The sequence below is a fragment of the Oncorhynchus masou genome, chromosome 3 (assembly GCF_036934945.1).
Source record: "Oncorhynchus masou masou isolate Uvic2021 chromosome 3, UVic_Omas_1.1, whole genome shotgun sequence".
Taxonomy (NCBI): domain Eukaryota; kingdom Metazoa; phylum Chordata; class Actinopteri; order Salmoniformes; family Salmonidae; genus Oncorhynchus; species Oncorhynchus masou.
This window is the reverse complement of record NC_088214.1, coordinates 37303767-37314873: the sequence shown is the minus strand read 5'-3', so window position 1 is coordinate 37314873 and position 11107 is coordinate 37303767.

Below are 11107 nucleotides of genomic sequence, written 5' to 3'. Positions count from 1 at the left end.
CGTTGTGTGGGCGAGCAGTTTGCTTATGCCACCGTTGTGAACAGAATGCCACATAGTGGCAGTGGGGTTATGGTATGGGCAGGCATAAGCTACAGGCAGCAAACATGCACAGAGATACCATGACGAGATCCTGAGGTCCAGTGTTGTGCCATTCATCCGCTGCCATCACCTCATGTTTCAGCATTATAATGCACAAGGATGTCACAAGGATCTGTACACAATTCCTCATGTCCCAGTTCTTCCATAGCCTGCATACTCGCCAGACATGTAACCCATTGTGAATGTTTCGAATACTCTGGTTTGACGTGTACGACAGCATGTTCCAGTTCTCGCCAATATCCAGCATCTTTGCACAGCCATTGAAGAGGAGTGGGACAACATTCCACAGGTCACAATCAACAGCCTGATCAACTCTATGCGAAGGAGATATGTCACGCTGCCTGAGGCAAATGGTGGTCACACCAGATACTGACAGTTTTTTTGAAGGTATCTGTGACCAACAAATGCTTATCTGTATTCCCAGTACTGTAACTCAGTAAAACCTTTGAAATTGTTGCATGTTGCCTTTATATTTTTGTTCAGTGTATTTTCACTATTTCAATCTTAATCAATAAATCATAGCACGTATTTGGGCTCATTCAGTAGTTTTTACCCTATAAAGTAAAATCTTGTTAAATAATTATGTTAAGTACCATTTATAGGATATTACTAAAACATACATTTAAATGTTTACTGTTGGTGCTTCCTGTTTATATATGGCCGAATGGGAAAACACTGGCTTAAGATGTCCAAATTCATAATGAATATGTTGAAATAGGCCTAAATTGTGATATATTAAAGACCAATACATAAAAGTTTTGTCACTACACACACACACACACACACACACACACACACACACACACACACACACACACACACACACACACACACACACACACACACACACACACACACACACACACACACACACACACACACACACACACACACACACACACACACACACACACACACACACGTCACACGTCACACACGTCACACTTGTGTTCAGATGATTTGTATTTTGCTAAATTAGTACCATGGACCTGGGACAATAACCGTGGCTACATGTACCGTTTACGCTCTTCTAATAGACAAATCTCAATTAATTTGGGTATACCTTGGGTATACTACGTGTCTGCCGATAGATGACACAATAGATGACAACCCGGAGTAGCTATTTATCAAAGTATATCTCTGAGGGAGAATTATTTTGTTAGACGGCAAATATGGAAAAGGAAACACTCTTTGACTGGATAATGTCAATGAATCACCATCTCACATAGGTTTCAACATTTTCGACAGGGGTTAGCTTTCATTTGAATGATAGCTTAACCCTCAAATCCATTAATTCACGTGAGGCCAGAGACTTGTGGTCTTAAAATGACAGCTATGTTCTAGCATGCAGACCTCACCGCTCAAGTCGTATGTGCGAGCGTTGCGAATGCTGCCATCTATCTACGGTTTCTGGTTAGCGTAGGTTTAAGTAGTCACAGTGGGTACAACATCTCCTATACACTTCCTGATAAACTCAGTCACAGTCTCTTTGTATTCGTAAATATTATTATCGGAAGCTACCCGGAACATATCCCAGTCTGCATGATCAAAACATCTTGAAGAGTGGATTCTGATGGGTCAGACCAGCGTTGAATAGTCCTTAGCACGGGTACTTCCTGTTTGAGTTTCTGCCTATAGGAAGGGAGGAGCAAAATGGAGTCGTGGTCAGATTTTCCGAAACGAGGGCGGAAGAGGACCTTGTATGCATCCCAGAAGTTGGTCAACAGTGGTCAAGTGTTTTAACAGCGTGTGTACTACAGTTGATATGCTGATAGAATTTAGGCAGTCTTTTCCTCAAATTTGCTTTGCTAAAATCCCTAGTAACAATAAATGCAGGATATATGGTTTCCTGTCTGCATAAAGTCCAGTGAAGTTCCTTAAGGGCCGCTGAGGTATCGGCGTGAGAGGGGATATACATGGCCGTGACTATAACTAAAGAAAATTCTCTTGGGAGATAATACAGCCGGCATTTGATTGTGAGCTATTCTAGGTCATGTGAACAAAAGGACTTGATTTCCTGTATGTTATCACAATTACACCATGAGTTGCTAATCATAAAACATACATCCCTGCCCTTCTTCTTCCCGGAGAAAAGTTTATTCCTGTCGGCGCGATGAACTAAGAATCCAGATGGCTGCACTGACTCCGACAGTATATCGCGAGAGAGCCATGTTTCCATGAAACAGAGTATGCTTGTCACGAACCTCGCCGAGGATGATGCCTCTTTGACAAAATTTGACAAAACGACTGAACCCTGCTCTCTGCGCCTGATTCCACCCACCACTCCTAGTTATCGGGGAGCGTTTCTTCACAAAACTGGACCTCAGGAGCGCGTATAATCTGGTGCGTATTCGAGTGGAAAACAGCGTTTAGTACCACATCAGGCCACTATGAGTACCTCGTCATGCCGTATGGGTTGAAGAATGCTCCAGCCGTCTTTCAATCCTTTGTAGATGAGATTCTCAGGGACTTGCACGGGCAGGGTGTGGTAGTCTATATTGATGACATCTTGATTTATTCTACCACACACGCCAAGCATGTTTCCCTGGTGCGCAAGCTTCTGCACTTTCTTTTCTAAGAAGCTGGGTCCGGCGGAGCGGAACTATGATGTGGGGGACCGGGAGTTACTAGCTATGGTAAAGGCCCTGAAGGTGTGGAGAAACTGGCTCGAGGGGGCTAAATACCCTTTCCTCATCTGGACTGACCACCGTAATCTGGAGTATGTTCGAGCAGCGAGGAGACTGAATCCGCGTCAGGCTAGGTGGGCCATGTTCTTTACACGTTTTAGATTTACGATCTCTTACAGACCAGGTTCCCTCAACACTAAGGCCGACGCGCTGTCCCGTCTCTATGACACCGAGGACCGGTCCATCGAACCCACTCCCATCCTTCCAGCCTCTCGGCTGGTGGCCCCAGTGGTATGGGAGGTGGACGCGGACATCGAGAGGGCGTTGAGGGTTGAACCTGCGCCTACACAGTGTCCGACTGGTCGAAGTTACGTACCGCTTGGTGTCCGTGATAAATTGATTCGGTGGGCTCACACACTACCGTCTGCGAGTCATCCGGGGATTGATAGGACAGTGCGGGGTCTTAGGGGGATATACTGGTGGCCCACCTTAGCTAAGGATGTGAGGCTCTATGTCTCTTCCTGTTCGGTATGTGCCCAGAGTAAGGCTCCTAGGCACCTTCCAAGAGGGAAGTTACAGCCCCTCCCGGTTCCACAACGGCCATGGTCCCATCTCTCGGTAGATTTTCTTACTGATCTTCCCCCATCCCAGGGGAACACTACCGTTCTAGTCGTTGTGGATCGGTTCTCTAAGTCCTGCCGTCTCCTCCCATTGCCTGGTCTCCCTACGGCCCTACAGACTGCAGAGGCTCTACTTACCCACGTCTTCCGGCACTATGGGGTTCCAGAGGATATCGTCTCCGATCGGGGTCCCCAGTTCACGTCCCGGGTTTGGAGGGCATTTATGGAGCGTCTGGGGATCTCGGTCAGCCTTACCTCTGGTTATCACCCTGAAAGTAATGGGCAGGTGGAGAGAGTAAACCAGGAAGTGGGTAGGTTTCTGAGGTCGTATTGCCAGGACCGGCCAGGAAAATGGGCGAGGTACGTCCCGTGGGCAGAGTTGGCCCAGAACTCTCTTCGGCATTCGTCCACGAATATGTCGCCATTCGAATGCATACTGGGCTACCAGCCGGTCCTGGCTCCGTGGCATCAGAGTCAGACCGAGGCGCCTGCGGTGGAGGAGTGGGTACAAGCGCTCTAGAGAGACCTGGCGGGCAGTCCAGGATTCTCTCAGGCAGGCCAGGGAACGGCAGAAGAGAGACGCTGACCGCCACCGCAGTGAGGCCCCCGTGTTCGCACCGGGGGACAGGGTCTGGCTCTCGACCCGAAACCTGCCCCTCCGCCTGCCCTGCCGGAAGCTGGGGCCGCAGTGTGTGGGGCCATTTAAAGTCCTGAGGAGGATAAACGAGGTGTGTTATAGATTGCAACTTCCCTCTTATTATCGCATTAACCCCTCGTTTCATGTGTCTCTCCTCAGGCCGGTGGTAGCTGGTCCCCTACAAGGCAGTGAGGTACCGGAGGTCCCTCCACCCCTCTGGACATCGAGGGGTCCCCGGCATACACAGTACGAGCGATTCTGGACTCGAGACGCCGGGTGAGGGGCCTGCAGTACCTCGTGGACTGGGAGGGGTACGGTCCGGAGGAGAGGTGCTGGGTACCGGGAGGGACATTTTAGATCCTTCCCTCTTGAGGGATTTCCACCGCCTCCACCCGGATCGCCCCGGGTCGTCCTCGAGGCCGGGGTCGGCGCGCTGCAGGAGCCGCGCGTCAGGAGGGGGGTACTGTCACGAACCTCGCCGAGGATGGTGCCTCTTCCTGTTCGGGCGGGGCTCGGCGGTCGTCGTCGCCGGCCTATTAGCTGCCATCGATTTCCTTTCCGTTTGTTTTGGTTATTGGGTAATTGGGTACACCTGTTTTGTATTAGGGTTTGTTTGTAGGTTATTTAAGGGCACTAGGCCCGCTGGGTATTTGTGCGGGCTTGTTTTTTGTTACTCTGTGTTGGATGGTGTTATTTTGTTCATATCCTTATTCGCCGGACTATTTCTGTCCTATTGTTTGGACTGGCAACTTATATACGCCCTGTGTGTTGGCGTAACCGTTTTTGTTGCGCTGGGGAATAAATTTGACAAAACGACTGAACCCTGCTCTCTGCGCCTGATTCCACCCACCACTCCTAGTTATCGTAACAATGCTACAATCCCTGATGTCTCTCTGGAAAGAAACCCTTGCCCTGAGTTCGTCAACTTTATTATCCAGGGACTGAACATTAGCGAGTAATATACTCGGAAGCGGTGGGTGTTGTGTGCGCCTCCTAAGTCGGACAAGAAGAATGCTCTGAGTACCTGTCCATCACCAGCGTTTTTGGTCGGCTGTATGTAACACAACATTTTCTGGGCTAAGAATGTAAGAAATAATACATAAAAATGAAATACTGTAAAGTTTCCTAAGTAGTGAGGCAGCCCTGTCTGTCAGTGCCATCTTACTCACCATATATTAAATGTCAAAGTAATTCAATATTTTAATTTGATGATAGTAAATGTAGCACACTCACACATTTTTACAACAATGACATCTATTTCTTCCTACTTTAACCATTGAGGGAGTAAAAAAATGCTCCTAAGCACAATTTAATTAATCAGGCACTCTTGCGGCCTGATCTCATGGACTAGATGTAACATAGTAAAAGTAAACCTGGGACACTCAAATTAGTATGATATGTTACATTTGGTATGGTTACATAAGACAGATGGTTACTTCAGGAAAAAATGAAAGGAGGGTGGTTTGTTGGGGTGGACGTAGAACGCAAACATCTAGTAGGTTGCATGTTCGAAACCCATCACGGGTAACTTTGCATCTCCTTACTACGTTTTAGCTACTTTGCAAATACTTTGCATGTTAGCTAACCATTCCCCTAACCTTAACCCTTTAGCACCATTCCCCTAACCCTAAACACAACCCTTTAACCTAACTCCTAACCTTAACCCTAACCCACGTTAGCACTAGCCACCTAGCTAACATTAGCAACAACAAATTGGAATTCTAAACCTCTAAATCATACATTTTGCAAATTCCTAACATATTGTAAATTTTTTCAACTCGTAACATATTGTACGAATTGCAATTCGTAATGTGATGGAACATTTTATGTTGGGGTTGTCAGGACCCGGTTACGAACCTGGGTCTCCGGAGTGAGAAACAGTCACTTAACCAACTGAGCCACGAATAGTCAGCAGAACCCAGAAGATGAGGCAGACACAGCAGTACTTAAGACGGTGTATTTAATAAAGTAAAAGGAGAAGTCATTCAATACAAAAATGGTAAATCCAAAAGGTGGTAGGAATAGCACAAAAAAGCCTTAAGAGATACTCAAAAACAAAAACAGAATTCCACAAGAGCATCCACCGGAATCGACAAGAATACACAGAACACTAGGGCTGGGTGCTAACATACAAACACAGAGCACAGAACTGAGGGAAACTAAGGGTTTAAATACAATCAGGGGAAACGAGGCACAGGTGCAAATAATAATGGGGAACAAGGGAAAAAACATAAGGTCAAAAAGCACAATGGGGGCATCTAGTGACCAAAACCCGGAACAACCCTGGCCAAATCCTGACAGAATCCCCCCTAGGAACGGCTCCTGACGTTCCTACCAGCTCTCAGGGTGGAGGGCCCTGAACTGACGAATGAGGTCAGGGTCCAGGATGTCTTTGGCAGGAACCCAGGAGCGCTCCTCGGGACCGTAGCCTTCCCAGTCCACCAGATACTGCCAGGACCGCTGCACCCGGCGGAATCCAGTATCCGATGGACGGTATAAGCCGGCTGGCCTCCAATGACACGAGGCGGAGGGGAGGTCTGTCTGCCGGGACAAGGGGAGAAAAAACAACAGGTTTTAACAATGAAATGTGAAATGTGGGATTAATTTTAAGGGATCTGGGTAAGTGTAGGCGATAAGAAACTGGGTTAACTCTCCTGGCAACCTTGAAGGGACCGATGTATTTTTGGGACAGCTTGCGAGACTCCACCCGTAGAGGTAAGTCTCTTGTGGAGAGCCAGACTCTCTGGCCGGGGCGCAGGGTAGGCCCGGGACGGCGACGTCTGTTGGTTTGTTGTTGTTACCTCTGTGAGGAACGCATAAGATTAAGACGGGTCTTCCTCCACATAAGCCGACAGCGTCTGACGAACTTCAAGGCTGAAGGCACTCTGACTTCTGCCTCCTGGTCCGGGAACAATGGAGGAGCATAGCCAAACTGACACTCGTGCGGGGACATACCAGTGGAGGAGCGCAAGGTGTTGTGCGCGTATTCGGCCCAAACAATAAAGGATGACCATGTGGACGGGTTGTCACGAGTCATACATCGGAGGGTGGTTTCCAGCTCTTGATTCATCCTCTCTGTTTGGCCGTTGGACTCCGGATGGTACCCTGAAGATAGACTGGCAGAAGCCCCCATGAGTTGGCAGAAGGCCTTCCAAAACCTTGAGGCGAACTGGGGACCTCTGTCAGAAACCATATCTTGAGGAATGCCGAAGACTCGGAACACATGATTAATTACCAACTCAGCCGTTTCCTTGGCAGAAGGTAACTTAGTCAGAGGGACGAACCTGGCCGCCTTTGAAAACCTGTCGATTATGACTAGGATAGTAGTATTGCCATGGGATTGAGGAAGTCCAGTAATAAAGTCCAATGAGATATGGGACCAGGGTCTGTGGGGAACAGGTAAAGGGTGAAGGAGTCCTTGAGGGCGGAGGTGAGAAGATTTGCCCTGGCAGCACACGGGACAGGCATTGACGAAAGTGGCAACGTCTTCTCTTATGGTAGGCCACCAGAACTTACGCTGGATGAACTCCAAGGTGCGACCTACGCCCGGATGACAGGTGAGGCGAGAGGAGTGCCCCCACAGAAGGACCTGAGTCCTCACTGCCTTGGGGACAAACAACCGATTGGCAGGACCTCCTTTCGGGTCCGGTTCGCTAGCTTGAGCACGTCTCACGGTATCCTCAACTTGCCACGAGATCGGAGCCACAATCTTAGCAGCAGGAAGGACAGGCATGTCCGTGTCATCTCGAATGGCAGGAGCGTAGACTCGGGACAGGGCATCCGGTTTGAGATTCTTCGACCCGGGCCGATAGGTGAGGATAAACTGGAATCGATTGAAGAAAAGAGACCATCTAGCTTGTCTAGAGTTCAAACGCTTCGCCTGCTGGATATACTCCAGATTTTTGTGGTCCGTAAGCACTTGAAACGGGTGAGAAGCCCCCTCGAGCCAGTGTCTCCATTCCTTCAATGCCATCTTAACCGCTAGGAGTTCACGATCCCCCACATCGTAGTTCCTCTCAGTCGGGGTAAGCCGGTGTGAGAAGAAAGCGCACGGATGAAGCTTCTTGTCTTCACCCCTCTGAGACAGGACAGCTCCAACACCAACCTCTGATGCGTCTACCTCCACCACAAATGGTTCATCCGTAGTCGGTAGTATCAGGATGGGAGCAGAAAGAACGCGCTGCTTGAGTCCTTAGAAGGCCGTCTCAGCTTCTCTTCCCCACAAAAACCTTGCATTGCCACCCTTGGTTAAAACAGAGAGGGGCTGCCACCAAGCTGAAGTTCTTGATGAACTTGCGGTAAAAGTTTGTGAAGCCCAGGAAACGCTGAACTTCCTTAACGGATTTGGGGGTGGCCAATCCGCTACCGCCCCTACCTTCCTGGGGTCCATTTGGACTCGACCGGGTTCCACTACAAATCCCAGGAATTGTACTCGGGATGAATGGAATTCACATTTTTCCGGCTTAACGTACAGATGGCTGTCCAGGAGGCGTTTGAGTACTTGTCTGACATGCTTAGTGTGTTCTTGAAGGGAGCTCGAAAGATGAGGATGTCATCCAAGTAAACGAACACAAATATGTTAAGCATATCCCTAAGCACATCGTTTATGAGCGCTTGGAACACCGCTGGGGCGTTGGTCAGGCCGAAGGGCATCACCAAGTATTCATAGTGACCAGTAGGCGTGTTGAAAGCGGTCTTCCACTCGTCACCAGGTCTGATCCGCACAAGATGGTATGCGTTCCGTAGGTCAAGCTTAGTGAAACAACTGCTTCCTGGAGCAGCTCGAAGGCTGTGGCCATAAGGGTAGCGGGTAACGGTTACGGACGGTTATGGCATTGAGTCCCCCGGTAGTCGATGCAAGGACGTAATCCACCGTCTTTCTTGGCCACAAAGAAAAACCCTGCTCCCGCCGGGGGGAGGTGGATGGACGCATGAGGCCTGCTTCCAGAGCGTCCTTGATGTAGGTATCCATAGCAGCTCGTTCGGGTGGAGATAGGGAAAAGATCCGACCCCTGGGGGCAAGTGCCCGGAAACAGGTCGATGGGGCAATCGTAAGGTCTATGGGGTGGTAGCATGGTGGCCCTCTGTTTGCTAAACACCAGTTTGAGGTCATGGTAACACTCTGGAACTCGGGTCAGGTCGATGGATTCTAAAGACTCGGGAGTAGAACTCGGGGAATTCTGGAAAATACAAGTAGCTTGGCACGTAGGACCCCACTGCTTGATAGTGCCCACAGACCAGTCGATGTGAGGGTTATGGCTGTGAAGCCAGGGGTATCCAGGGACGAGAGGGAACTCGGAACAGGAGATCAAATGAAAGTTCATCAATTCCTGGTGTTGTGAAACTGAAAGTCGCAAGGAGGTAGTGACATGAGTGACAAGTCCAGATCCCAAAGGGCTTCCATCAATGTAGTGACCCTCATGGGTTCACTTAGAGGTTCAGAGGAACGCCATTCTCCTTCGCCCAGACACCATCCATGAAGTTACCTGCGGCTCCAGAGTCTACCAAGGCTTGAAGGTGAAGCTTGTGGTTGTCCCAGGAGAGGGTGACTGGAATGAGCAGACGGGAGTTGGACGGATGGGAGGAGGTTATGTTTCCCATTACAGTTTCCCCCGGTCTGTACGGGACAGAGCGTTTCCCTGGAGCCCGGGACACGTGGAATGGAAATGGCCCGGTTTGACGCAATATAGACAGCGTCGCTCCCTCATCCGGCGGTCTCTCTCAGCCTGGGAGATGCGTCCAATCTGCATGGGTTCCGATGGAGCCAGCGAGGATAAAGGTGGGGACTCGGAGCTGGGACTGATAGGGGCTAGAGGTCTACGGTTGAGTTCTCTCTCTCTCAGACGCTGGTCAATGCGTGAGGCCAACTTGATCAGGGACTCGAGATTGTCCGGTGGTTCCCGAGTGGCCAGTTCATCTTGGATAGTGTCGGAAAGGCCTTTCAGAAAGCACACCGTGAGCGCCTCGTTGTTCCAGCCACTTGCTGCTGCCACCGTGCGGAACTGGATGGCATAGTCCGTCACGCTGCGCCAACCTTGGTGGAGAGTCAGGAGCTGTTTGGCTGAGTCAGAACCACTGCTTGGGCCTTGAAACACTCGTTTGAATTCCTCAGCAAAGGCAGAGTAGCTGGCACAGCAGGAACTATGGGCATCCCACACAGCAGTAGCCCAGGCCAGGGCTTTTTCCGACAGCAGGGTGATGATATAAGCGATCTTAGACCGGTCGGTGGGAAAGGACGAGGTTGTAGCTCAAAGAGAGAGAACATTGGGTGAGAAACCCTTTACAAGCACTTGGATCACCTGAGAACCGTTGGGGAGGTGGAAGACGAGGTTCAGCCAGGGGGTTAACTGCCATGGGTACGTGAATCTGAGGTACTGGGACGGGAACTGTTGCCGGGGTAAGACGATCAGATATTTGCTTAATGGAAGTCAGCATCTCCGACAGAAGATGAGAATGTCTAGCCATTAAGGCCTCTTGCTGAACCAGGGCGGCTTCGTGGCGTTGGACAGTCTCCTGGTGGTGGGACAGCATGGCAAAAAGGTCCTGGGAACTGGCTGCCTCTGGGTTCATTTATGGCTCTGTGTTTCTGTCAGGACCCGGTTACGAACCTGGGTCTCCGGAGTGAGAAACAGTCACTTAACCAACTGAGCCACGAATAGTCAGCAGAACCCAGAAGATGAGGCAGACTCAGCAGTACTTAAGACGGTGTATTTAATAAAGTAAAAAGGAGAAGTCCTTCAATACAAAAATGGTAAATCCAAAAGGTGGTAGGAATAGCACAAAAAGCCTTAAGAGATACTCAAAAACAAAAACAGAATTCCACAAGAGCATCCACCGGAATCGACAAGAATACACAGAACACTAGGGCTGGGTGCTAACATGGGTTTTTCTATTCACCAACTTCTGTGTTCATGCAAGTGACTGACTGAGCAAATCATCACTATCAGTATCTGCAATTTGGCAGTACGCCCAGACCCTTGTTTTGAGAATGAAAGATATCTCAGTTTCAAGGTCTCAGTTTAGAGAAAGGAAGCCTCATGAGGTATTGGTCTGTCACATGCATGACCCAGTATTGGTCGGTCACATGAATGAAGCAGATGTTAATGATGAATTAATGATGAATA